This window comes from Protopterus annectens, chromosome 14.part0, assembly GCF_019279795.1.
Source record: "Protopterus annectens isolate FY-2018-M chromosome 14.part0, PAN1.0, whole genome shotgun sequence".
In the NCBI taxonomy this organism is placed as follows: Eukaryota; Metazoa; Chordata; order Ceratodontiformes; family Protopteridae; genus Protopterus; species Protopterus annectens.
The window spans coordinates 484,128,613-484,154,918 of NC_056748.1; the positions used below are offsets into that span (position 1 = coordinate 484,128,613).

At 40.6% G+C, this 26,306-nt stretch overlaps 1 protein-coding gene across 1 annotated transcript in view; it reads right to left on the bottom strand.

Moving 5' to 3' along the window:
* The window catches only part of ZBTB12 (zinc finger and BTB domain containing 12), a 78,839-nt gene extending 75,082 nt beyond the window's left edge, over positions 1–3,757 (bottom strand). The window contains exon 1 of the mRNA XM_044056241.1: positions 3,655–3,757. The gene's annotated coding sequence lies outside the window, so the exon portion shown is untranslated. The remainder of the gene's footprint in view (positions 1–3,654) is intronic.
* Between the last annotated feature and the right edge of the window lie 22,549 nt (positions 3,758–26,306).

A 26,306-nucleotide genomic window follows, 5' to 3' on the forward strand; every position in this document is an offset into this window, starting at 1 on the left:
CCAAATGGATTACTGATTGTATCTTACTGACTTATTCGCAAAAAAGTATGCAGTTGCCTCATCGTCCCACTAGATCTGGCTTGACCACAACAACAAAAAATGGCACTGCTGAGGACTCCAGGAACCACAAGGAGATGTCTGTATAATTAGAACTTTAACACCAACAACAGAAGTAAATAAATGCTTTAATTAAATCACTGCATTTTTTTGTCCAAAATAAAGGACTTCATCAGACGAAAAATCCATTCAAACCAACCCTTAAATACAAAACTCAAACAATAAACGTAATGATACCAATTTAAAAAACATCCAATTATAAACAAAAGTCAAAACTTTAGAAAGTATGCTGAAATTGGAGAAACATCTACCATCTACTTCAGAAAGTCAGTATATCACCCTACCTTCTACTTTATCCAAGTCTAAGGGGACAGGTATTAATATACACAACAAGAGGTAAAAAATACAAAAGTGACATAATATATACAACCTAAAAACTTATTTACACAAATAACTACGCTGCAATAAAAAACAGTAAATCTCAATTTTAACAGCATACATATTCAAGAAGTAAAATAACAGTACATAAGACAGAATGCAAAAACAAAAGCCTTCAAGCTCTACATTCATTTAAAACACATTTGTTAGTTCTAGGTCTTATTTCTATTTACCACCTAGCTGCTCTTTACTTTTACTTCTGTTGCTGGTGTTAATAAATTTCTAATTATATGGACATCTCCCTGTGGTTCCTGCAGTCCTCAGCAGTGCAGGTTTTTGCTAATGTGGTTTACCTCAAGCCAAGGTTTGAGTGAGGTGGTGCTGATGTTTAATCCTTCTTTGTGCTAGATCTATGGCTACTTCATCTGCTTTTTATTTAAGAACCTCCACTTATGACATCTGCATTGCAGCCACTTGGTCAAAGATTCGTACCTTTGCTACACATTACAAATCAGACACTGTCTCCAGAAGCAGAGCTTCCTTTGGTTTGACATAGCTACGGCATGTCGTTCCTTGAGGGCGTCCCCACAGTTACATAGCTGGGGACTCTGCCCCATTCATAAGGAAGAATGAAAAGGACAACATCAGATTTACAAGTTATGTACTTACCATAACTTGGCATCTGTATTGCCCATTTTTCATTCTTCCTCACCTTCCCTTCCAACCGTCCCCCGCCCCTTTCCCTCCTAGAAGGATCTTTTGGGTGCTTTTGGAACTTTTATGTTCCTGATTTGAACCTTTTCTTGCTTCTGTTTTGTCTCTATAACACAGTGGGCAATAAGGCAGCAAACTTGATCTGAAGATTGGTTTTATACTTATTGAATTACCTGCGCAAACACACATTGGGTGATATAACATTTAAGTGAGTTTCTACTTGTTAAAACAGTGTGGTGTTTCATTGAATGAATATAATTTTTATCTATTAATTAATACTGATGCCTTGTAAACAATTGGATGTGGGTATCCTATAATTGTGGCCCTGGTGGACCCTATCCATACCTCGCAACTGTCCAGACTTTTGCAGAATGTCTATATTTTTACCTCCTATTTTTGGTCGGTTCTTCACAAAATCTGTGGTTTTCTGGCAAATAACTGGGACCATTTGAGGACCAAAGTCACCATATGACATATATATCAGTCTGACTTCAAATTATTTAGAAACTGCATGTTACCACAATCCCTTGTCACTCTAGCAACTTTCTAAGTTTATAAGAGCAGTATTTAAAATGTGTCCCTATTTTTGAGCCCTTGTCCCCAAAATTTGTCAGGCTTTGTCCAGATTTCTTGCACTAAGAGGTTGAGAGGTATGACCCTACCTGTCCTTCAGATAATTAGCTGTCTCCTTGTCTTAACATTTTAAGCACTGCAAAATGTAACACAGCTTTTTATTTTATGGAAATTTGTTCCATTCTACTGAAAAACAGAGTTAAGCCGCTATGGTGCAGCAGTAGCATTGTCGCCTCGCAGCAAGAGGTTCTCCCATTCGATTCTCAGGTGGAGCGCCTTCTGTGTTTAATCTGCATGCCCTCCCCGCGGTCAAGTGGCGTTCGAAAGACATGCGTGAATGGGCTTGCCTTTGTTGAAGGTTGGGTGTCGGGCTGGCACCTCGGCACCGTAAAAATCTACTGCCAGTCATTAGCAGACCAGAGTTCTGCTGTGGCGACCCTTAACAGGGAAAAGTCGAAAAAATGTATTTATTTTATTGACATTTGTTAACCGGGTTTGTCCAACTGGGCTTGTGGCCCATTTTCAGTGGAAACCCAAGGAGGAAAGCTCCAGTAATACATTTTAAACAATATTGATATAATAGCAGTTACAGCAAAACGATTCACATGTGTTGGGATACATGCATAAAGTTAAAGTTGCATTAAAAAGAAGCTAAGTAACAATTTTACATTGATATTGTTCAATAGGTCAACAATTAAAATTTTTTGTTTGTATAAAATTGTGCAAATGCATAGTAGACACATTGGAGAGAGAGAGGTGTAATGAGGTACTAAGTATGGTCCTTTTGAGGGCACATAAAGGGAAGAACATCTTTTCTTTTAACCTATTAGGTTTGAGTTAGATTTCTGATGGGTAAATGCCCCATTAATAGGTTATCTTGGACTGGGCATAATTTGTTGCGCTGCACATATAGTTTGTAGATTAGTATATGTATTAATTTTAAGTACAGATCAGTTTGACTCCTTACTGCCATTAGATTTTTAAGCAGCATTTTATTTGTGAAAGTCATGACTATCTGCTGCAGCACAAAGTTGTTCACACCCACTTTGCAAATAAAACTAATTGTGAATAAATCGTTAAATTTGAGTAGAACTCAGAGCTCATTGTATTGGAAATGACTTTCTGCGAGGGGTATCAGCCTCACTGAATCCTCCACATGCAATTTGTGTTTTTTTAAGTGACATTCCATTATTGGAAAGTGTCACGATGTCATTGACAAATCTGAAGTCAGGAAAACAATAAACATGCGTAATTTGCATTTCACATCAATACCATTTTGGCATGTCAAACAGACCACGCCCACATTTTGCGTAGCCAGACCATGGCATGTACTAGGTTACAATTATGCCTACTTATACATGGTCTGCCCCAGTTTTAGGCTTTTGTATAAGAGTTGCACAACTCCTTTACAATATTAAACACACGCTATTATGTGTAATGCGTGGAATTCTGAAGACAGCGCAGCACTGGTCCCCCTCCAACGTTCCAATAGTAAACAACACCTACGAAAAACCATGCACACTGAAACCAGTTGCTGCACAAACATTTCCCAAAAGATGCTGCAGACAGACCGTTTATATTAGTTAAGACCGCGGTTCATTGCCCCGAGGTTCTCCCTCACTGTGTCCCACACATTCTCGTTACCTTCGCACACTTTAAACAAAGACAGCGTAACCATAGCAGCAAACACACTCAACCGTTCTGGAACCTCCTTCCAACTAAGTTCTTAAACACAAGACACACAAACCATCTTCGTTCACTCTCGTATATAAAAAAGGGAAAAAGTGATTTTAATGCAGAACCTCTTTATTCACATATATTTCCACGCCAGTTCCGCGTGCACAACCTGCATAATTTCTGCTCCACTAGCAACCCATCCCAATGTTTTGCCTTTCGTGATTCTTTTTCTCACATTCAAAGAACCCTGCTCACCTTTGCCTCCGCTTAAGTCATCGCAATTATAATTCCCTAACCCTTTTTCCCCCTTCGCGCAGTCCCACAACAGACACGGCGGCGTTGCGACGCACCGCAGTCGGCGAACGCGATAGCGTCACACCTTAAAGGGTAAGTCAACACAACAGCCCTTGTAGTAACGAGCCCGGATATACTTGAGGGTGATTAATGCCAGGAGGTTCTAGTTTTGTAGCGTGCAAGTCAAATGATTCTTCGCTGTAGTTGCGCAGTAGTTTACTTGCAATTCATTTCTAAAAAAAAGTTAACCTGCAAGTAAGAAAGAAGCTGTTTTTTTTTTAAGTCAACCTTCAAGTAATTAAGCAGCTGTTTGTTTTGTTTTTCTTTGAAGAATAAGGATGGCACGTAAGGATGTTAAAGATCATGAAAATTGATGATTATTTTGTTAATTGAGATAGAATCCAGATTCATATGGACCTTTTCAGGTTGAGCCCAGGGAGAACCAGAAGTCGCAAACCAGAATACATCTCCAAAATGTATAACACTCCCTGTCATGATGTGGAGCAAATGGACAAAACGTGGAATACTTACTACTTCAACTAAGCAGCTGGCTGGCGACTTAACTAAATGGGTTTATTTATACTTATCAGAAGCTAAACAATTCTTAACAATGAATGTGTAGCAGACCCTTACAGTTAGGATTAGTGTTAAAATAGAATGGTGTAGTCTCCTCTTAAACAGAAATATGACCGGTCTGAAGCTGCTTGAATAATTACAGACAGCATTAGATTCAAAAATGTAACATCTGCAGTGTTGAAACTTGTATTACAGAGACAAGTAAATACAGTCGTACAGCTCAGCTGTCAAGTTTTCACAGAATGGTCAGATTTATTTCTTATATTTTTGGTCTGTGCCTCATAAAATGTATGGTTTTCTGATAAAATCATTGAGAAAGTCGCCAAATAATGATGGGCATTTGAGTTTCAGACGTCATATCCTTCAGAAAAAATGCAATGCAAAACCGATTATTCTCGTAACATTCTAAGTTTCTATGAGCGATATTTTAATTACTATACTGTAAATGAATCTAGCACTTCTAAAGCGGTGAAAAATGACCTGGTTAATTTTTTTTTTTTTTAATAAGAGAGAGACATGATTGAGCTTTCTGAATATGTGTCTCAGGCTGGTATGACCATAGCCTTGCTCGACATACTACTTTCATCTAAGATGATACCACAATATAAACAAAAAGGACTGAATTCAACAATTAGCTTAGTTTCTGCTATCATTTTAAGGGGATCCAGTACCTGTCAGCCTGGGATGACATGGTAGATAGACCACACTGCCTTGCCAGAGATGGTCGTCGTCTCTCACCTCTTGGATTTCTGGCTAAGGCTCTTGCCTCCCCATAGTGCCTTTTTTAAGCAATATCACAACAATAAAATTCCTGACATAAAAATATCTTCAAAAAGCCATCCTCAAGGTTATACTGCTAATCTCTAGGAGTCTAAACCTGAGACTGCACTTACTGTAAGCAAGCCTCACCTTAGAAGATGCTGACATCTGTGCAGTCAGAAACTTGGTTTAAGGCCGCGGAAAGCACCCTGGCTATACCGAGTTATAATGCCTTCCACACATTCAAACCACAAACTGAAAGTGCAAGCTCTAAAGGAGGTGGACTATCAATATTCATTATAGATAAATACATCTCTAGATTGGTTAAACAAAATGATTCCCTTGAACTAATCCAAGTCCAACTGACTGTAAGTAAGACTGCTCTCCAAATTATTGTCAGTTATAGGATCCCCTGTATGAACCTGGATACCCACACTGCATACTTCAGTCTACTTGAATCACTCAAGATACAACCAAACACCCTGGTTTAGATGACTTGAACTACCCAAACATAGATTGGATAAATTGTGTGTACTAACTTGTCAAAGGTACTTGGACTTAACCAACTGGGCCAGGGCATTGGAGTTGATGGACACTCCATGTGTGCGTCTCTCCCTAGTGATTTTTGATCATAAATCAGTCTCATTAGAAGTAACAATATTTGACCCCCCCCCCCCCAAATTAGCAGCAACTAGACTAAAAAACTTCTCCAAAGCCAATTACAACCTACTACGTGACTGCATTAATAGTTTCATAGCCCCTGCCCTCACTGATGACATAGACAATTATACTGGGATTTACACCAATGCCTTGTATAAGCATCTATACAAATATATTGACTTAGCCATACCTGATAGGATCAAAACAGGATCCTCAAGAAAGAACAAGCATGCCTGTTGGACATCCACCATTAACAGGTTATACAATAAGAGAAAAAAATTGCTGGCCAAGAGGAGGAAGGAACAGTCTGTGAATTGGAAGCACCTCCTCGGCTTAAACAAGCAAATAAGATATCATGTAAGGCATTTTAAAGCTAACTATGAATCCAAATTAGCCTCCTTCACTATGGATAATCATAAGGCCTTCTTTAGCAATGTCAGAAACCTTAAAGGAAAAACCCAGATATGCGCAGAACTGGTTGTTAATGGCACCACATATACTGAACCTGGAAAAATAGCCAACCTGCTACCTGTCAGGTTCAGTGAAAACTTCTCCCCTCTGTCCCCCACACATATCCCCAAAGCATCCCTACCACCTGCCCTGCACCTAGTATCTCCAAGGAGCAGGGCGTAAATGCGGTCTCCAAAGCCAAAACATCTATGGGACCTGATGATATCCTAGGCTGCATTCTAAATAGGTTAAAACAGGAACTAGCTGCACTGCTGGGTACTCTTTTTAACCACAGTCTAAGCACTGGTTTTGTACCTGTTGAATGGAAGATAACGACCATCATCCCATTACATAAAGGAGGTACCTCCACAGACCCTGGGAACTATAGACCCATAAGCCTGACCAGCCTAATCTGCAAGGCTATGGAAAGAATAATCATGGACCATATCAACAAAGGTATAGGAGACGTCCAAATGTCCGACCTGACCCAGTTTGGCTTCATTAAAGGGAGATTCTGCCTCTTGAACTTAATGGGCTTCTTTGAGACGGTCACCAAATCCATATGTACGGCCTACCTGAACCTGGCCAAGGCCTTTGACACTATTCCCCAGTTGGGCATCATTGATAAACTCACCCAGCTGTAGACCACCCCTTATATTATTCAATTGGGTTGCAAACTGGTTCACTGATAGAAAGCACACAGTCAAAATAGGTGACTCTATTCTCCACCTGCAGACCCATAACTTGTGGTGTTCCACAGGGATTTGTGCTGGTGCCACTACTGTTTGGAATCTACTTCTCAGATGTACAGGCAAAAACAAGGCTTATGGCTGACAAAGTTTGCTGATTGCAAACTGGGTGTAGTCATCTAGTCCCCAAACAATGTCAACATCCTATAAGAGAGACTTGCACAGATGAAAGACTGGTTCCAAATTAATGGGCTAAAGCTCAATGCAAAAAAATGCATTATCATCACCTTCAGCAAGGGTGACGTCCCTGCAGATTACCACATAAATAACACACTAAGCACACAATCAGTGGTGAGAGATTTGAGCATACCAGCTGACACCAACCTTTCCTTTGACCACCATATCTCCACAGTTGTAAGAAAGGCTTTCTACTTCACCCACCTCATAAGTAAGAGCATTGCACCCAGAACAAAAGAGGTTATAACCCCCTTGTACTCCTCACTCATCAGGCCAGTAATAGAGTACAATGCTGCCTTTGGTATGTGCCGTGCCAGGCACCTGCAGCAACTGGGAAGACCTCAAAGGTTTCTTACAAAGAAAATTCAGGGTGTTCAGTGTAAGTCATACACTGACAGACTGAAATCACTGTCACTATACTTTTGTGTCTTACAGACTACTCAGAGGTGACCTCTGCCTTGCGTATAAAGCTGTGTCAGATCCTGCTCTAATGGTAATGCTGAACATTTGTAAATCAAATGGTACTTGCTGGACTCGCTTTAGGGAACTCAACCTAGTATGTAACATCAACAGGACTTGCTGGAGAGACAGATATGCCTCACAGAGGTTACCTCTCCTATGGAACAAACTTCCAATTCAAGTGAAGCAGAGCTCCTCTCTGATCCTATTTAAGCATAATTTGTATGAGTGGATGGGAAACCGCAAATTCACCCCAGGAGTTTCACCTGTGTCCCTCTTGGACAGGGGCAGTAGTTGTTGATTTAATTCTGCTTAATACCTTGATATTCTTGGGAATAGGGGTTGTACTTGTCTAGGCTTGTATGGGCCCAAAGACCATTAGCCTAGTACCCTGCTATAATCCTGTTATGGACATTAGTTTTTGTTTGGTAATAAATTTTGTCTTTCAAAATCTCACATTTGAATAAGAAATACACCACTTTGGAAATTTCAAAAGGTGGTAAACCTAGCTAGGGCATCACGCAAGTTATGAATAAATCAGAAACGCACTTCATAATTATTTTTGTATTTTATAGTCTGTTAATGTAACAAGAGATTAGATAATAACATAGACTGTTGAGAAAAAGTATCAAAGTAGCTCTATAAAGTGTTTAATAAAAATATAATGTTATAAAATATAATGCACAGCACAGAAAACATTGTCTGTTTATGCTTTCAAACAATATTATTACTACATTATTTGATAGCTGCAACAACTCTCCTTAAACATAATTTCCTGCCTCTTGATTTTAATATTAAATTAATGTCTAGAAAAGTTTATTTTCCATACAATTGCTTTAGGTGCTAAGAGACAGCTTCCTGAAAGTAAATGGGTGAAAATGCAAGGTTATATTCAATCAGCTATTTAGTAATAAAAAGTAGTCCATATTGGGAACTTGCATAGTTTTTAAATCTCCACTTCTTAAAGGTGCATAGTTCATTACTGCATCACTTAACTGGAATGCTTATTTCCCAAAAAATATATATATTTATGTGCATGTGTTATCTGCTTGGTCATAAGTTCATATGTGTTTACTAGGCTAATGACTACAAGGGCCTTTTTAAGCCCAGCTGTGCATCCCAAACCTCTGACAAGTTCTGGTACACGTGACATGTGTGAGCATGGGCTTGGGAGATGAAACATTTACAAGTAGGAGCCTTGGAGATGAACCGTTTACAGGTTGCCTTTGTCCATTAAAGACATAGATGCCAAACCATGGATGAATTTCCTGTTTTCCATCTAATTGTCCAAGTTACATTTGAATTGGGTTAGGGAGGAACTCTGCTTCACATGGATGGGGAGCCTGATCCAGAGACAGGGTAGCCTTTGGGATACATACCTGTCTCTACAGCAGGTCTTGTTTAAATCACAGGCAAAGTTTAAGTCTTTAGAATGGGTAATGCTGGTGCTGTTTGTTTTGTGGATATGCAGGAGGTCCATCAGAATGAAGTCTGACAGTACCATGTATGCCAGGCATAGATCTCCCCTTAACAGCCTGTAGGAGACAGAATACAGAGATGTGGCTTGAAGTGGTCTGCATAGGACATTTTACTTACATAGTTTCATAGTTTGGTACTAGGCTATCTGCCCTGGGGCATTTATAAGCCTAGCCATAGTGATGTGGCTTTCGCCACCCCATGTAATGGTACAAAAGTGAACAGAATAGATTTAGAATACTGTGCCTCTGTCTAGTAGTGACACAGTGAAGACCCCCTTACATAATAGAATTAGTTTACTGTGCCTCTGTCTAGTAGTGACACAGAGATGACCCCTGGGGTAAACCTACGATCTCCCATCCACTCGTGAAGATTTCTCTTGAAGAGAGTCAGTGAGGGGCTCTGCCTAACATAAACTGGGATTCTGTTCCAGAGTATGGGAAGCCTCTGAGTTATGAATCTGTCCCTCCAGCATGTCCTATTCATATTTGTGCTGAGGTTCAAATCATTAGTTCTCGTGGTTCTGATGGATTTGGATTTTTTGAGGTGGAGAATGTCCATCAATTCCTGGTTGGACATGGCCTTGTACGTCAGGCACAGATCACCTCTGAGTAGGCGGTATGCTACTGAATAGAGCTGGAGTTTCTTTAGTCTGGCAGCATATGACATATGTTTGAGACCCTTGATCCTCTTGGTGAGTTACCTTTGGGGTCTCCAGCTGTTGCAAGTGCCGGGTGAGGTACATACCAAATGGGGCATTGTACTCAATCATGGGCCTGATAAGGGAGGAGTACAGGGGCACAATGACCTCCATTGATCTGGATGTGAATCCCTTCATGATAAGGTGGGCAAGGTAGAAAGTCTTTCTAACCACTTTGGCAACGTGGGTGTCAAATGAGAGGTCACTATCGACTTGGGTCCCCAGGTCTCTGATTACTTTTTCTGTACTCAGTGGGTTACCACCTATGTGATAATTTGTGGGCACTTTGTTTTTCCCAAAGGGGATGACTATACATTTTTTGGCATTTAGTTTAAGGCCATGACTCCAGCACCAGTTGTCCGTTTCAGTGAGGCCTTTCTGTAGGATGTATGTGTCAGCTGGTGTATCGACTATGGCGCCTAGTTTGCAGTCATCTGCGAACTTTGTCAGCCACAACCCTCTCATGTTTGCTTTCACATCTGAAAAATAAATGCCGAACAAGAGGGGTCCCAGGACAGAGCCCTGTGGGACACCACTTGTCACTGGCTTTGAGTCTGACATGGCTCCAGCGATTTTGACTTTATGGGTTCTATCCTTTAGCCAGTTTGCCACCCATCTTGTGACATATGGATTTACATTTAAGCTGTTGAGCTTGTCTATGATGCCAGAGTGGGGTATTGTGTCGAAAGCCTTAGCCAAGTCCAGGTAGGCTGTATGGACTGCTTTGCCCTCATCAATGGCTCTAGTGACTGTTTCGAAAAATTCAGCCAGGTTTAAAAGGCAGGATCTGCCTTTTACAAAGCCAAACTGGGTGGGATCAAGTGTCTGTAAGTCCCCAATGTCTCTGTTTATTAGTTCCATAATGATTCTTTCCATAGCTTTGCAGACCAGGCTGGTTAAGCTTATGGGGCGGTAGTTACCAGGGTCAGTAGAGGTACCTCCTTTGTGGAGTGGGACTACTGTTGCTGTACGCCAGTTTTCAGGCACATATCCTGTAGTAAGGCTAAGGTTAAATAGCATTTTTATGTGCGGGTTTAGCTCCTCTTGGAGTTCACGTAGCACGCAACCCGGGATACCGTCGGGTCCCATTGATGCTGTGTTTTTAGCTTTGCTGAGGGCGGTTCTCACCTGGACATCTGAGATGACAGGGAGGTTACAGTCAGCTGGGATAAGTATTTCTTCTTTTGGGGGTGAGGGAGGGGAGAAATTTGCACTGAACCTGTCTGCCAGAATGTTGGCAATATCTGTGGGTTCAGTGTATTTTCTGTCATTGTGAACTAACTCTGAACATATCTAAGGGTTTCTGCCCAGGTTTCTAACATAGCTGAAGAAGGCCTTGTGGTTATCTTTAGTGTCCATAGCGATTTTTCTCTCAAAGTTGGCCTTGGATGTTTTTATGAGAGAAAGTAGCTTTCTACTAGTGCTGATCAGACATGCCTTCTCTTTATGGGATTTTGCTCTGTCGTGCAGTAGCTTCCTTCTTTTGTTATACAATTTGTTTATGGCTGGGGTCCACCAGACAGGACGCCTGCCCTTGGTGGAGAGGGTCTTGGTTTTATTTGGGATTGCATGATCCATGCATTCTTGGAGATGTCCGTAGAAAGCATTTGTGAAGGATTCTGCATTGTGGGATGTGGTTTCCACTGTCCCAGTTGGCTTAAAGGATACCATCTCAGTTTTAAGAAGTGTAAAGTTGGCTATTGAGAAGTTTTTCACTGTAGTCTTTTGTGTTGGGGGTGGAGGTGGGATATGTATATCCAGAGTGATTAGTTTGTGGTCAGACCTCACTAGTGAAGGGTATACATCCGGTGTGGAGCACTTTGTCCCCATGTTTGTGATGATCAGGTCTAGTATATTATCTCCCCTTGTGGGAGAGGTGACTAGCTGTTCCATTGCGTTTGAATTTATGAATTCCAGGAACCTTTGGGCTAGGGTGTTTGGGCTAGAATAATGCACCCAGTCTATGTTAGGGTAGTTGAAGTCTCCCAATATGATGGTGTTTGGTGAGACATTCATATCCTCCAATGTCTTCAGGAAAGCTGAGTGGGGTTCCTGAGATTGGGAGGGTGGTCTGTAACATGCTACCAGTTGTATAGCAGTTTTGCCTACGGTTAGTTGCACCTGGATGGTCTCTGATGCTTCATGTATTGCCACTAACCTGGAGGTGTGGGTGTCCTTGATGAATATGGACACTCCCCTCCCTTTTGGTTTGGCCGAGTTTTGGGGCGAAAAGCATGATACGAGGTATAGCCTGGCAGCTGGGGTGCTCTCAGGAGCCTTGAACCAGGTTTCAGTTACTGCACAGACATTGATGTCCTCCATACTGAGGAGTGCTTCGAGAGCCTGCATCTTGAGATTTAGACTTCTGGCATTGAGCAGCATCACCCTTAATTTTTTTCCATTTTTGTTTTCTAAGGAGGTGGGTTTGTCTTTTGAGCCTTGCCTAAAAAAGGCACTATGGGGGAGGCAAGAGCCTTAGCCAATATCCGGAAGCCCAGTGGTGACAGATGCAAGCTGTCCCTTGCGAAGCAGCATGGCTTGTCCAGCATGTCATCCCAAGCAGACAGACATTGGATCCCCCTAGAATGACACCAGTATTTGAGCCAATTATTAAAGCTGGTCATCTTGTCTTTGTATTGTGGCATCATTCTTGGTGAGGGCAAGATGCTGCTCAGGGTCAGGGTCATACCAGCCTGGGCTACATAATCAGAGAGCTCCTCTATGTCTCTCTTCATGTAGTCCAGGGAGGTACGTCTCCGGTCATTCATGCCGGCATGGACAATGACGGAGTCATATTTGTACTTGCTTTGAAGTGACCTGAGTGCGTGTGTTATGTGGTGGATCCTAGCTCCCGATAAGCAGCTCACCGTTACCCTCTCCTTGTTCAGCCTGGTAAGCGGAACGTCAGTGTGTCTGACTATAGAGTCACCTATTACTAGTGTATCAGGCATGGTGTTTAGCCTTAAGGGCTGTGATTGTTTGACACACTGATTTATTGAAGTATGTGATGCACGTGTTATGTTTTGAGGTGGTGGATTTTTGGGTGTCTGCTTTGGGAGCCTCTGTTGTTTTGGTAAGTTGTTTGTTAGAGCCTCCGAGTATGTCTTTGTGTTTTTATGTGTTTGGTTTGTAGTTGTGGTAGGTCTATGTGGGACTGGGTTTGGTGTGTGTGTGTGGTTACCTTCTCCTCCTGTCTGGTCTTGCCAGTCCTGAGTTGAGAGAGTTCAGCCTCCAGTTTGGCTATATAGTTGCATCTCTCACATGTATTTGTGTTTGTTGGGAGGAGGAGAGGGTTGTCTGTGTACATGAGACAATTGTAGTGTTGTCTCAAGATTCCCAGATTAACCAGCTGAACCGGAGAGGATGCCAGCAATCTACCACTCGACATGCTAGAATATTATAAGGGAGTGCTGTGCCTTTAAGGGAAGTGGGTACTCACAGGGAAGGTAGGTGGATGTAGTGCTTACTTTAGTTAGCAAGTGCTTACTTAGAAGAGAGATTTTGAGAACAAGTGCTAGGCTTATAATAAAGCGATTAGACTAGGTTATTATAAGAGTAGAGCTTTCTTAAGGGAAAATTTGAAGAGCAGACTTGGCGGAGCCAGAAAAAGTTTAACCGGTGCTGCGCTATGTGCACAACCGCGCAAAGCCGTGCAAACACGGATTTTAAACAGGGAACTTCAAAAGTGCTAGAAATGGTCCAAAACAACCAATTACTACAAGCTCTTGTGCTGAGGTCACTCCTTCAGGGACAGATAGGCTGCTCAAGGCTCTCCACTCCCACTGGTGAGCAAAGAAACTTCCTTCTATCCAAGTAAGGCAATGGACACCACAGGAACTACACCACAGACAAGAATACAGCAAAGCCTGTATACTGGTCTAAACTAGTCGAGGAGAGGTGGGAAAACAAGGATATTTTTTTGTTTTTGAGATAGGAAGTACACAGAAATGCAGGAAACAGTAATAAATCAGTTACACAGGCTAGCACAAGGGTGAAGGTAGGATGCTACTCAGGTCTAGGGTCATACCTGCCTGGATTACAAGATCAGAGAGCTCCTCCATGTCTCTTTTCATCTTTTCATGTAGCCCAGGGAGCTTCCTCAGGTCGTTCACACAAACATGGACAATGACTGAGTCATATTTTTACTTGTGGAGTGATCTGAGTGCATGGATTATGTGGTGGATCCTGGCACCCGACAGGCAGCTAACAGTAACCTTTCCATTGTCTATTCTTGTGAGTGGAACATTGGTGTGCCTGACTATAGAGTCACTTATGACTAATGTGTTAGGCATGTTGTTTTGCCTTATGGGCTGTGGTTGAGTGGCACACTGGGTCTGTGTGTTATGTGACTTTTGGGTTGTGTTGGGGGGGTGGAGGTTGCTTGCGTTTCTGCTTTAGAGGTCTCTTCTGCTTGGATAGATTCTTATTGAGAGCCTCCGAGAATATTTTTGTGCATCTATGTGTGGGTTTTGGTGGTGTAGGTATAGTGAGACTATGTGATGAGTGTGGTGTGGTACAAGTATTTACCTTCTCCTCTTGACTGAGAAGTTCAGTCTTGGGTTGAAAGAGCTTTGCCTCCAGTTTGGCAAGATAAATGCATCTTTTACAGGTTGTAGTGTTGGGTGGTAGGAGGAGAGGGTTGTCAGTGTACATGAGGCAATTTCTACATTGCCCCAAGATGCCCAAATTCACCAGGTAGACAGGACATGCCTGGGTAATCACTATTTTCCTGTAGACAAATGAGGGAAGTAAGTACAAGAGCTGTTTTCCTCGAAGTAACGTGAGGAAGATAAGTACAAAAACTGTTAACCACTAGGAAATGAGAAATGTTTAGTGCTTCAGTAATTTGTAGCTTATTTATTGCAGAAAGAAAGAGAGCTTTACTGACTAACAACTACTTCCAATGTAGCCATGCCTTTCATAGCAAAGCAGATCAATTAGGTTAGTCATGGTTCAAAGGCAGTTGTCTCCTCTTTTGACAAATTTACATAAGCAGAAACACTAGGGTTTCTACCTTTCCATCATGCTATTTCCTGACCAGCAAACCACACCCCGAGTGATCTGACCATGCCTCTTCCTGGCTGTAACCCCACCCCATTTATCCAACCACACACAGAATCAACAATCTTGACTTCCACAATCCACCTGCAGTTATTGTATACAGCAACAAATGCACACTTAATCAAGGGAAGTTATCTAAAGGCAGCAACATTTTTTTAGTTTGGATAGAACAGAGGCACACAGAATTGCATTGTCTGCTGTGTGGTATGTTATGTGAAATGTTTAGCTCTCCAAGTTTATACTTAGTTTTGTAAACTTTAGATGCATAAGTGACTATAAAAAGACATATATGAAAATGCAATTTGTCTATTTAATTATTCAGTGTTGACATCCCAGTAAAAGGAGCACTTGATAAATCATATGCTTCTCAATTAACTCATTATTACCACACATCATCGATGATCATTGCCACTCATTGCCAACTGCTGCCATAAGTTTGTTGGCACCTTAACTAAATACGTAAGTTATGTAACACAATGCATAAAAAAGAAGTTGCTGTAATTAAGACTAAATATGGATTGCTGTCTTAATGCTGTCAGGTACCAACAGTCAAAAAATATAGTGCAGAATGAAGGACTGTATGAACATTTGTGGAGATATCTGCAACTAATTTTAAACCAACATTTGCCAGTGGTGGTGGGTTGTTGATGGCAGGGATTATGTCAGGAAGAAAATCATGGATCCAGCATGTGTTAGATCAGTAGGCTAACTGTTAGATTGTCTCTTGCTGTTAATATCTTTCAAATGAGCATATGCATAACAAGGCAATCTCACTTTGAACAGAAAGAATACACTGAGTAAGAGATTGCATTATACGTAAAAATTTTATTAACATCACACATTGCATAGTGATATCAGTATGTCTACAAGTATAAAAACAATAAACTATTACAAAATTTCATTTGCATTCATTATACAAATGCGATTTTTGTCTTAACATTTATTCAATTTAACATTACATAGATTGCTTAAGTCTTGCCTTCCCTGAAATATCCTTAATTATGAACATTATTTTGTATGTATTGTTTCAATATATTCCATTTATTTCTATGTAGTTTACTCCTTCCCTTTTCCAAAGATTCCACTTCCAGGCATTTCATCTCCTTTACAATGCTAAAACTCAGTTACAGTTGGTTTTGCTTGTGATTTACATGTCCTAATAATTGCTTATTTTGGCTGCCAATAGCAATAAACTTAACAGGACTGCATTATTTATTATTTATTATTTATTTTACATTTGTTGACCGGGATAGTCTGACTGGATACATGTCCATTTTCAGTGGAGGCCCGGAGAGAAAAGCTTCAACATAGATACATTAGAAAAATTTTGCATATAGTAAAATATTTGTGAGAAAAACATTTTACAGACTTGTTCAAACATCCTAGATGTAGCTATAATAAATACAGAAATTCTATTACAGACTTGTTCAAACATGCTAGCTTAAGATACGACAAATACAGATTATGAGTTTAGTTTTTATCCATAGATCCTATTGGGGTTACAGGCCCCATACCTCAGGTAAACATTTACAAAATGATATAAAGGCATCTATTTATAGTCAGATTTAGTCAAACAAATATAGAGTTAGATCATTTCCATAATTTAAAGGTTTAGTTTCTCTACTAGGGTGAGCCAGAGGATATTTGTATCCTAGTTTAAAGGAATAAGCTAATCAGGGCTGGAGCATGGATAATGCCAATGTGATTTGAAATTAAGTTTTAGACTTTTTGAATTGGGCTAAAGAGGTAGTAAGAGTAAGGTTGGGAGGGAGGGAGTTCCATATTTTACCTATGGCATTAGCGAACACCACCTGAATTATAGGATTTGATTGTTTGGACAAGCAGTCTATTTGATGAGTGGAGAGAGCCTAAATTGCTGTATGGGATGATTGTTTTTCTGGTTGTTTGAGAATTTTAAATGCTTCTACAAGTTGGTTTAGCTGGAGAAGGCTTGGCAGTTCTATCCAGCCAAGGTTTTTTAGGTTAAGGCAGTGATGTGTCCTATAGGGCATGCCAGTTGCAAATCTGGTGATATGATTATAGCAACTGGAGAGTTTGTTAAGGTCAGATTAGCTAAGGTTAGTAAACACAGGAGAGGCATAAAGAAGGGTAGAGAGAAGATGCGAGCGGGCAATGGTTGCTCTAGCCATTGGTGTTAGGAAGGATTGTATCCTATACAGTGACCCAAGTTTCTTGTTTATGGATTCAGTGGTTTGGTTAACATGCAAGTCAAATCTAAGACTGTTGTCAATAGTTACTACTAAAAGTTTCGTATAGGGGTCTGGGGAGATGATAGTGCCGTTGTTAAATTTTATGGTAAAGTATGTTGTAGAGGATTTTTGGGTTGGAGAGAAAAGTAGTAGTTGGTTTTGTTTGGGTTTAAGATCAGGCAACGATTAGAGAGCCAGTTTTCAACTATGGTAAATATATGCTGGGTTGTTGATAGTAGGTTTATTGGAGAGGTGTCAGAACATACTAGTGTAGAGTCATCTGCATATTGAATGCAGGCGGCATCTGGGATGACTGTATGGAGATCATTAATAAAGACTGAAAAGAGAAGAGGTTCTAATCTGGAGCCTTGAGGAACTCCTATGGTATTAGGTAACAGGCAAGAGAGCTTGTTCTTCTATAGTACTGCTTGTTGTCTACCAGTGAGGTAGGCATAGAACCATTGGAGAGCTTGGTTATCTAAGGATAAGGTTTTCAGAGTGTGGATGAGTAGCTGATGCTTAACCATATCGAAGGCTTTGGACAGGTCCAGAAAGAGCGCTGAAGATATTTTGTTATTCTGGTTTTGGTTAATTACATTGGTAAAAGAGAGGAGAGCAGTAGATGTACTGTGGTGGGGTCTAAAACCATGTTGTGAGTTGGTCAGGAGTTTATTCTTATTGAGATAGTGTAGAAGTTGTTTGTGCACACACTTCTCCATGATTTTGGCAAGTGGTGACAATATGGCTATCGGTCTATAGTTAGAAAGTTCTGTTGATGTGCTTTATGGAGTGGTATAACATAGGATATTTTCCAGATTGAGGGGATGGCACCTTTTGTTATGGTTCTATTGATTAAGATAGAGATGGGGTATGCTATGGCATCTGCAGCTTTTTGCAGGTATTCAGCTGGGAGAAGGTCAGCTGAGAGATTAGTTGGCTTTAGTTTTTTTCCAGTAAGGATTGGATGAGGGATGTGGAGGCTGGTTGGAGGTTAAAAGAGAGTAGCGAGTTGGGTATAGGATCATTTACTGTAGAGCCACTAGAAGTTAGTTGGTTGGCCAATGACTGGATAGTCTCTGTAAAGAAACCACTAAAGGTATTTGCCACTTCAGAACTTTTATGACAGGATGCTGCTGGGGTAGGTGTGGAGGATTGACCTGAGCGGAAAAGATTATTTATACCTGTCCAAAACTTTTGAGGGTTATTTTGATGTTTCTATTGTAGATGGCAGTAGTAGTTTTTTTGTCAAGTATGATGGCTTTTTTAGTCACATTCCTTAGCTGCTGGAAGTTGATATGATCTTGGGGGGCTTTAGTAGTACGCCACTTGGTCCATGCTTTATTTCTGAGTATGATTTTCTATTTGGAGTCTTTTGAAAGCCATGGGGTGATTTTTGTTTTAGTTCTGATTGACCATTTTGGAGCGTGAGAATCAAGTATGTTAAGCAATTTAGTATTAAAATATACTACTGCCTCATCAAGGGGAAGGTGTTTTAGATCTGATCAATTACATGATTTGAGTTCGGTTTGGAATTTTGTGGGTTCAAAATTCTTCTTGCCTCTGACAGACCTATAGGTGGGCAGATGAGTGCTGACTGCCTTGTATTTAATTATGTAAGTGATGAGATGGTCACTGAGGTCATTGAGGAGGGTCCCTGACATGTACATATTGGGATGACTATTGATAAGTATCCAGTCAAGGATACTCTTTTTGGTTAGGTTTAACTATTCTGGTGGAGGAAGATATGGTCTGTGAAAATCCATGGAGGTTAATATGGGTGGGAGGATGAGTCTGATGAACATGAGTTCCAGTCAATATTAAAATCCCCCAGAACAATAGTTTCTTGAGGGTAGTTGGTAGATATCCAATTAAGAATGTCCTCCAGGGTGTCAGAGTTGTTGCTGGGGGGGGGATGTAAATACCGATTATATTTAGACTTTTGTGTATATTACGTTGTAGTTTGATAAACAGTATTTCAGCATTGGAGACATGGGGTGGTTGCTACCCCACCTCCCTTTCTATTAGTGCGATCAGCCCTGAGTATATTATACCCAGGTGGCAAGATCTCATTATTTTTGGTAGATGGCTTTAGTCAGGTTTCTGTTAGACACAGTATATCAGGGAGGTAAATTGCTAATAGGGCATGCAGGTTATGTACCTTGTTGTTTAGGCTTCTTATATTTAGATGGCAGGTCAGGAGGGAGTTAGAAGGCCTGAGTATAGATAGTGGGCTAGTAGAGTCAGGGGCAGAGGATGGGCCTGGGTTAGGGTGGAGGTCTCCATCCTTTGTTATATTTTTTCGTAAGTTAGCTAATAACTTCATAAGTTTATATAACAGCTTTTGGTAGTATTTGGATTTAGGGTGAACTTGTTTTGAGGGTTAACTTGGGTTATTGTATTAGAGGCTGGATAGTAAGTAGAGTGTTCTGAAATGAATGGGGCTAAGGGGGTGCTGGTTTGGTATTTAGGGTAGTGGAACCCTGAGCATTGCTGGTTTTCACATTTGGTAAGGAAGTATAGTATAATTATAAGGGATAGGATGAGAGATATGGTCTTGAGTTTTACCTTTAAAATAGTGGGTGAGATGGTGGTCATTGTCATAGAGGGATATTACTGGTTTGATTGGTAAGTAAGCCTAGGTGGTGAAGTGGTAGCATTGTCACCTCACAGCAAGAGGTTCTCCCATTCGATTCTTGGCTGGAGCGCCTCCTGTGTCGAGTCTGCATGTCCTCCCCGCGATCGAGTGGCATTTGAAAGACATGCGTGAATGGGCCTGCCTTTGTTGAAGGTTGGGTGTTGTGCTGGCATCTTGGCACCATAAAAATCGACTGCCAATCATTAGCGGACCGGAGTTCTACTGTGGCGACCCCTAACCAGGAAAACCCGAAAGAAAAACCAACAACTGGTTTAATTGGTAAGTAGTGGGAAGGGCAGGGGGGCTGATATTCAGGCAGTGTCTTTGTATGGCTAGGATATGGAGGGTGTGTGGTTTTATTATTATAAATGTAGCAGTATTGGGGGTGGGTGGAATTTGGGGGCATGGTGGGGCGTGGAGCAAGCCTGAGCACAGTGAGGGCGAGCGAGCAGGGCTAAACCAACACCAAATTTTGCAAGGGCCAGTGAATACAAAGTAAGTGTTTAGTGGAAATTATTGTACTTCTCTGTAGTTCACCAAGCATGTAATTATTCCATCTACTTACAGTTAAGGTAATCTGCTATATACGCTAGTGCTATCTAGGGGAGTTGTTCTAATTAGTTAGGATTATTTGGTATACTTCCGTGCTTTGAACCTAGTACACTTGCTTTAAATATTTTACTTTAAAGTGTGTAAGTATTAACCTTGGCAGACTTTAATGTTTGTAGTGGCAGGGATGGTTTAAGCTTGTCCATACACTCGCGGTGGGTACAGCGACCTTCTGTGTAGTAGTTACTGAAGGTTGTAGCAAAGTGAGAAGTCATCACAACATTTCTGACAAAGTACTCTGTTGGGAATTTCAAAAATCTGTTAACTTGTTATATTCCCCTAAAAACATTTCACATCACACTCTGGTACCCCCCCCCCCCAACGCTTTCCTATCACACCTCCAACAAATGCTGCCTGGTTGTGGAAAAATTCTCTGAGGACTTCAAAAGTTTGGAGGCAGACTAAAGTTGACTACTTTGGGTACATAATTCCTCTGCAGACACTTGCATGTGAAAGACCTAAATCATTTAGATTTTGTTACATATTTGGGAGCTATACAGTTATCCATCCATTGCATCTTTGTATATCAGGTTTCCATTTTCATTTCTCAGTATTTTTTAACCTCTTGTTCTGATTGATCCTTATAGTTGTCATACATTATTTTATTTGTCTTGTGAATAATTTGTGTTTTCCCTGCAGCTTCTCTTCTAGATTCAACAAACTCAACCATAACTGGTCTTTCATGTAACACTCTCCTGTCACTTCTCTCTCTGACTGTATTCTGTTATCTATCTCTGGTAAGGAAGATTGTATTAACCCACATTCCAACCTTCTGCTTGGCCTCATCACACTCTGACTTTCCCTTCCAAGTTATTTGTAGTGGGAGTACCTTGGTTCCTTTACTAATTTTTGCCAATGAATTACAATTACAGCTCCCTCTTGCATATTTTATGTGCCCCCTACTTGCAGTCATTCCTACAGACATGCGTCTGTTGCATTTCTCCCCAGGTCTCTGCTGAAAAAAGGCTGTGTCCTAGTTGGACTTTCCCGGTAAACAAATGTTAAGTAAATAAATGGTAACTAAATAATGGTAAAATATCTTATTTACATTCCCATGTTGGCTAACTACTTAAATTATTTTTAGAAGGTTGAATTACACTTGTCCACAGATGACTCCAGAGAAACAAATAAGATAGATTAGTTGTCATCTTACAGATCAGCAGCCACTAAGCAATGCATAAAAAGTGTATATCTTTTTTTTTAAGTGGGGGGTTGATTTCTGTAAACACCTTAACAAATTATGCAGTGAATCTACTGTGATTCTTAAGAAAAAGGAAATAGCACTCATACTGTTTGTGCATGATGAAAAGCAATTTAAATGGAAATCACTTGTTCTTTGGAAAAGGATTTTTCTTTAGTGATATTGTATCAGTTATACTACTACTACAGAATGTAGTAGTCAATTTAGCCATACATTTCATTATAAGTTATATGTACAATTATTCCACCATTATGATCAGTTAATCATTAAGTTACCTATTAGGTAAATCTGATATGTAATGAAATAGTATGTCCTAGAATGAAAAACACAAAAGGTGCATGTCCTCGAGTCCTTCCTTATGCAGTAACACTGATGCAGTGGCCCTGGTACAGAGAGACATACTGAAATGGTTTAATATTAACACATTTTGTCTTAGGTGTACAACTTTTCTCCTTGTCCAGATCCTACATATTCTAGCACATTAACTAGCTCCTCTTGGAAAGCCTACCGTCCTACATCAAATTCAAATGTAGCACTTCGGAAGAGGAATTCAATGTGCTTTGATAGGCTGAGGTTTGGTCAAAACCTATGTAAAGCTGAGGAAATGCAGAAATCTGTTTGGCTAGCTTAATCGCATTTTCACCCACACACTCTCTCCTACACAGAGCACCTAAGATGAGAATGAGCAGATAATGACTTTCCAGCTATGAAATGAGTCATATCAATCAGATGAAGGAAACTCGCACGCATCACATCAGTGGAATGGTATGCTGTATTTATATGCATCAGTGTTGCTCATACATCCATTGAAATCCAGTTGTCCCAGACATACTTTTGCTCCACAACTCCAATATGTACACTAATACTAGAACCAGGGAAGTAAATCCTCTCCAACAGATGAACAGAACATGATAAATGATCAGGTTTGCAACCCAGTGCTTCCCAAATCTCTGGAAAAATCTTCTCCTGCATGTTAAGCAGAGCATCTCACTATCTTCTTTTAAACATAAACTGTATGACTGACTGGATATCTACAAACTTACTCCAGTATAGACTGGTGTTGCCTTAGTGAGGCTACTTATAAGTGGAGAATGGTCATTAGACTAAGTGGCGTTAGAGTATCTATGCACTTATGAATCTATGAGCTAAGTGAGCAGGACAAGTATTTTAAAATCAAAGTAACATATGATGTTACAAATTTTATAGAGTACTGAAAATAACAACTAAGGTCCTTTGACATGGCTTTGCATACAGTAATGATATTTTCAGAGACACCTAGGATGATAACTGCTTATGTTTGAAGCTATGTTTTTCATTTGATCTAGAAGCCTCAAGTAATCAGTGGTTACCTTTTACAAATGCATAAAATTGTGAAAAACTCATGTTAAAATTTAATTTGACCTGTAGCACAGCCTTGACAAGAAACGTAAGCATTCTGCTACTGTTATCAGTTCATGCATTCCCCAAAAGTGAGAAAACTCTTTATACAAAGCTATTGCTGGAGGGAATTGAAAGGACAAACTCTACCAGTCTGTAAAGCATTTTGCAGACTGAGCTTATCTAAAGAAGGTCACCCATGGTCATCTGTAACAGGCCTGGCAATGCAGATGTTAAATGGCAGTAGTCTGAGTACAAGTCATCAATGTCCAGATCTTATTTGAAAACATCCATGGCTGCACACAGTTCTGACCAGGTTACAGGCTGTTGGAGGCTGAAGACCTGCATAGCTTTAAAGGCACTATTATCAAAATCAAACCACTTCTGCAGGTAGGAAAGAGCTGTTGTGTAAAAGGTACTGAAGTTCCTATAGACCTGCTGTCCCACAACTGGAGGTAAGTGCTTAATAGCAGATGAAGTTTTAAATCCAAAGAACTGGTCATCCAACTTTCACTGTAGTTCATCTTGGGGACTTACTATCACTGTATACAGCTCCGGTGCAAAGAGTATATTGCTTTCAAGCTTTGCAACTGACTTGGGAAAAACCTACAACTTGTAGTGCATGAAGTGTAAGCAACACTCTCCCTCTGAGATGTCTTCTGTGATGCCATCCTCACTGGCCTCTACAAACTTCCAGATGAGAGGATGACAGCCATCAGGCCCTTGACTAATGAACTAACTTTTAATAGTAGGCCAGTATTCTACTAGTCTTGCTACAGCAGAAAACAGACAACCACCTTGTGACAACATACTTCATAACCTCCTCGATGTCTGGTCTAGAAAAGCACAGAAGTCCTTCAGCTGTACAAGTTTTTTGGCAGACACTGAAAATTCACTGAGGAATTTCAAAACTAGCATCTCAACATCAAATCTTGCAAGGGCTTTGCTGGCATGCTTTGCACAGTTATGCAGTACATGACAAACATTTTGCTGGAATGATATGATGGACATCAGATTTCAGATGTTGAAAAACAGATCAATGTTTCCCATAATTAACTGAAGTATTGTTTGCAGCATAGCTGGACATGTTTTGTAGTAGCAGCCCTTTCTGCACAAGGACATCCTTTATTTTTGTAAATATGGCTTCAGCACTTTAATTATGGCCTCATAAAAATCAAGAAGCTTCTGCTGTATGGGTTTGAGTGAAGTACTGTATAACCAGGGGAACATTTTCCTGTTGCCTTTATTGGATGCATCTGATGCCAGAGAGAAATAGGAAGTGCCACGTTTCTGTAGAAGGAGCTCCTCTGAATGAGGTGCAAGTACATTCATTACTATGTACTCTACTTTTGTTTTCCCACAGCTAAAGTTTGCAGCCACAGTACAGTCGGGGTAAAGTGTTTGTGCCAGCTTCCCCCACAGTCCATGGAAACATACGAGTGATTGTGTATTACACCATGATAAACTGCCATCACCTTAGCTGCTGTAACTTTGAAGGCTTCACTAATTGCAGGATGTGGCTGCATGAGCTTTGTCATCAGAAGTTCTGCTTTTGGAGCTGAAGACTTTGCTGATGTTTGTCTGACTTCTGGTGACTTTTCATTGCCTTTTCTCCATCTGATTTTATAGTGAACATTGTTCCAGAAGACGTGCACTTAGTCATGGCATCTGCATTTGGTACAGAACACACCCATGGATAACTTTTTTCCCACTGCTTATTATAATTGCAAAATAGCTTGTCCACCAGTACCACTCATACAGTAGTATCTGGCTTTTTAAGCCTGAACATTTGGTGCATTTGCTCATAAAACTTTACTTTACTAGTATACCTTGCTTGGTCAAACTCAAACTCAAACTCCCAAGCTCCAACTCATGTAGCATTGTAATTTTAGGCGGGTGTAATTTTATCTTGGCGTTGCGTTATTTTTTGGTGTTATTTTACTGGTGGACCTCAGGTCTGATTCCTCTTTCTTCCACTTCATTGTTCTCCAGCACCTCTTGCAGGTCAGCCAGCACTGTTTGCTCTTTATGGAGCTGTAGGCAGCCCATGTCAGCTCCTTTAACCCACACCGGCCTAGCATTTTGGGTCTTTACCTGCTACCACACCATGACTGGCCAACTGCTTGCTTGACTCTTTATATATCACAGTCCTTTCACCATCACATTCCCCAGGAACTTCTTCACCACGTATAGGTTCTCAAAGTCACTGAACAGTCCTGCAGCTTCAGAGCTTCTTCAGGCCACCATAACTTCATAACTACAGCCTTTGACAGAACTGTCACACACACTACATATCCACTTCAAACTGCACCATTTTACCATTTAAGTCCAACTGGGTTTAATGCCATTATCTGGTTTGCCTCAAAAAAAAATCACTTCACAATACACCTCCCAGGTCTGTGTGTTGACAGTCGAGTGCAACCAGTGACCCCAACATGGAACCAGACATCACTCCGTGTTTTGGACTTCCTAGAAGACATCATGGTGCTGCTTCCAGCCTCTTGTTGATACAGTGGTCTTTTCCCAAACATGCTTTTTGCTCTTGCAGGATCCTCATTCAGTGTGCAACTGCAATAAAACCAAAGGAGATATTAGTACCATTCAGTGACCCACCTACAGCAGTGCCTGTGGGGTATCATTTGTGCCAAACTCTCTGAACAAAGATGATTATTCATGAAGAGTTTCCTTTTTGTCTCTGCTGCATAACATCAAGGGAAAATCTGTCTGTCTGTGTTGCACATTGGTACTGATAGCCATTAAACACCTGTCTTTGAAGTTCATGAGGGGGTAGGAAATAGCAGCTCCCTCCCCCCATAATGAATGCACTCTTCAAATAAACCTCTGTCACTATATACAGGATTCAAGCCATAGATTACTGTGATTTACACAATATATGAGGAACGTAAAATTTACATTCGATAGTGACACTGCAGCTGTGTTGTAAAACTGTGAAAATAAAATATATTTTTAAATTCACCTTAAGAGTGATGACTAACTGTTGTCTGCACTGGCTTAGTGGTACAGGAATAAATATACCACAGTTTGACGCACACACACAGCCTGTGGCAATAACATGTTGTCACCTACAGAGACAATAAAAGGTTCTTCAGCTGAACTTCATGAAGCACATTTATGTAATAAGAGTACAATGGATTAGTCCAGGTAAAAATCACTATAGCTAGCAGATTTTGGAGATTCTGAGAGGTATAAAGATGCTTTGTTGAAGTTTCAAATAGCTTGTTCAGTTAAGTAGGTAGATGGATGAGTGCTTTTTAGTCATCCAGCTTAACTAGTGAAACTAAATTTCCTATATACTGTACTCATCTCGCATACCTTCCTGGGGTAAAGTTTTTATGTAACTGCCTGAATTCTTGCAGTTGGTCATACAGTTAAACTGCTATGACTACAAATTTTGCCTTGCCTTTCCAAGATTTACTACTGATTTTCTTCTTTGAGAAGTCCAGCAAGGCAATGGATGAGGTGAAAACAGCACATACCGCCTACCTAGACCCAG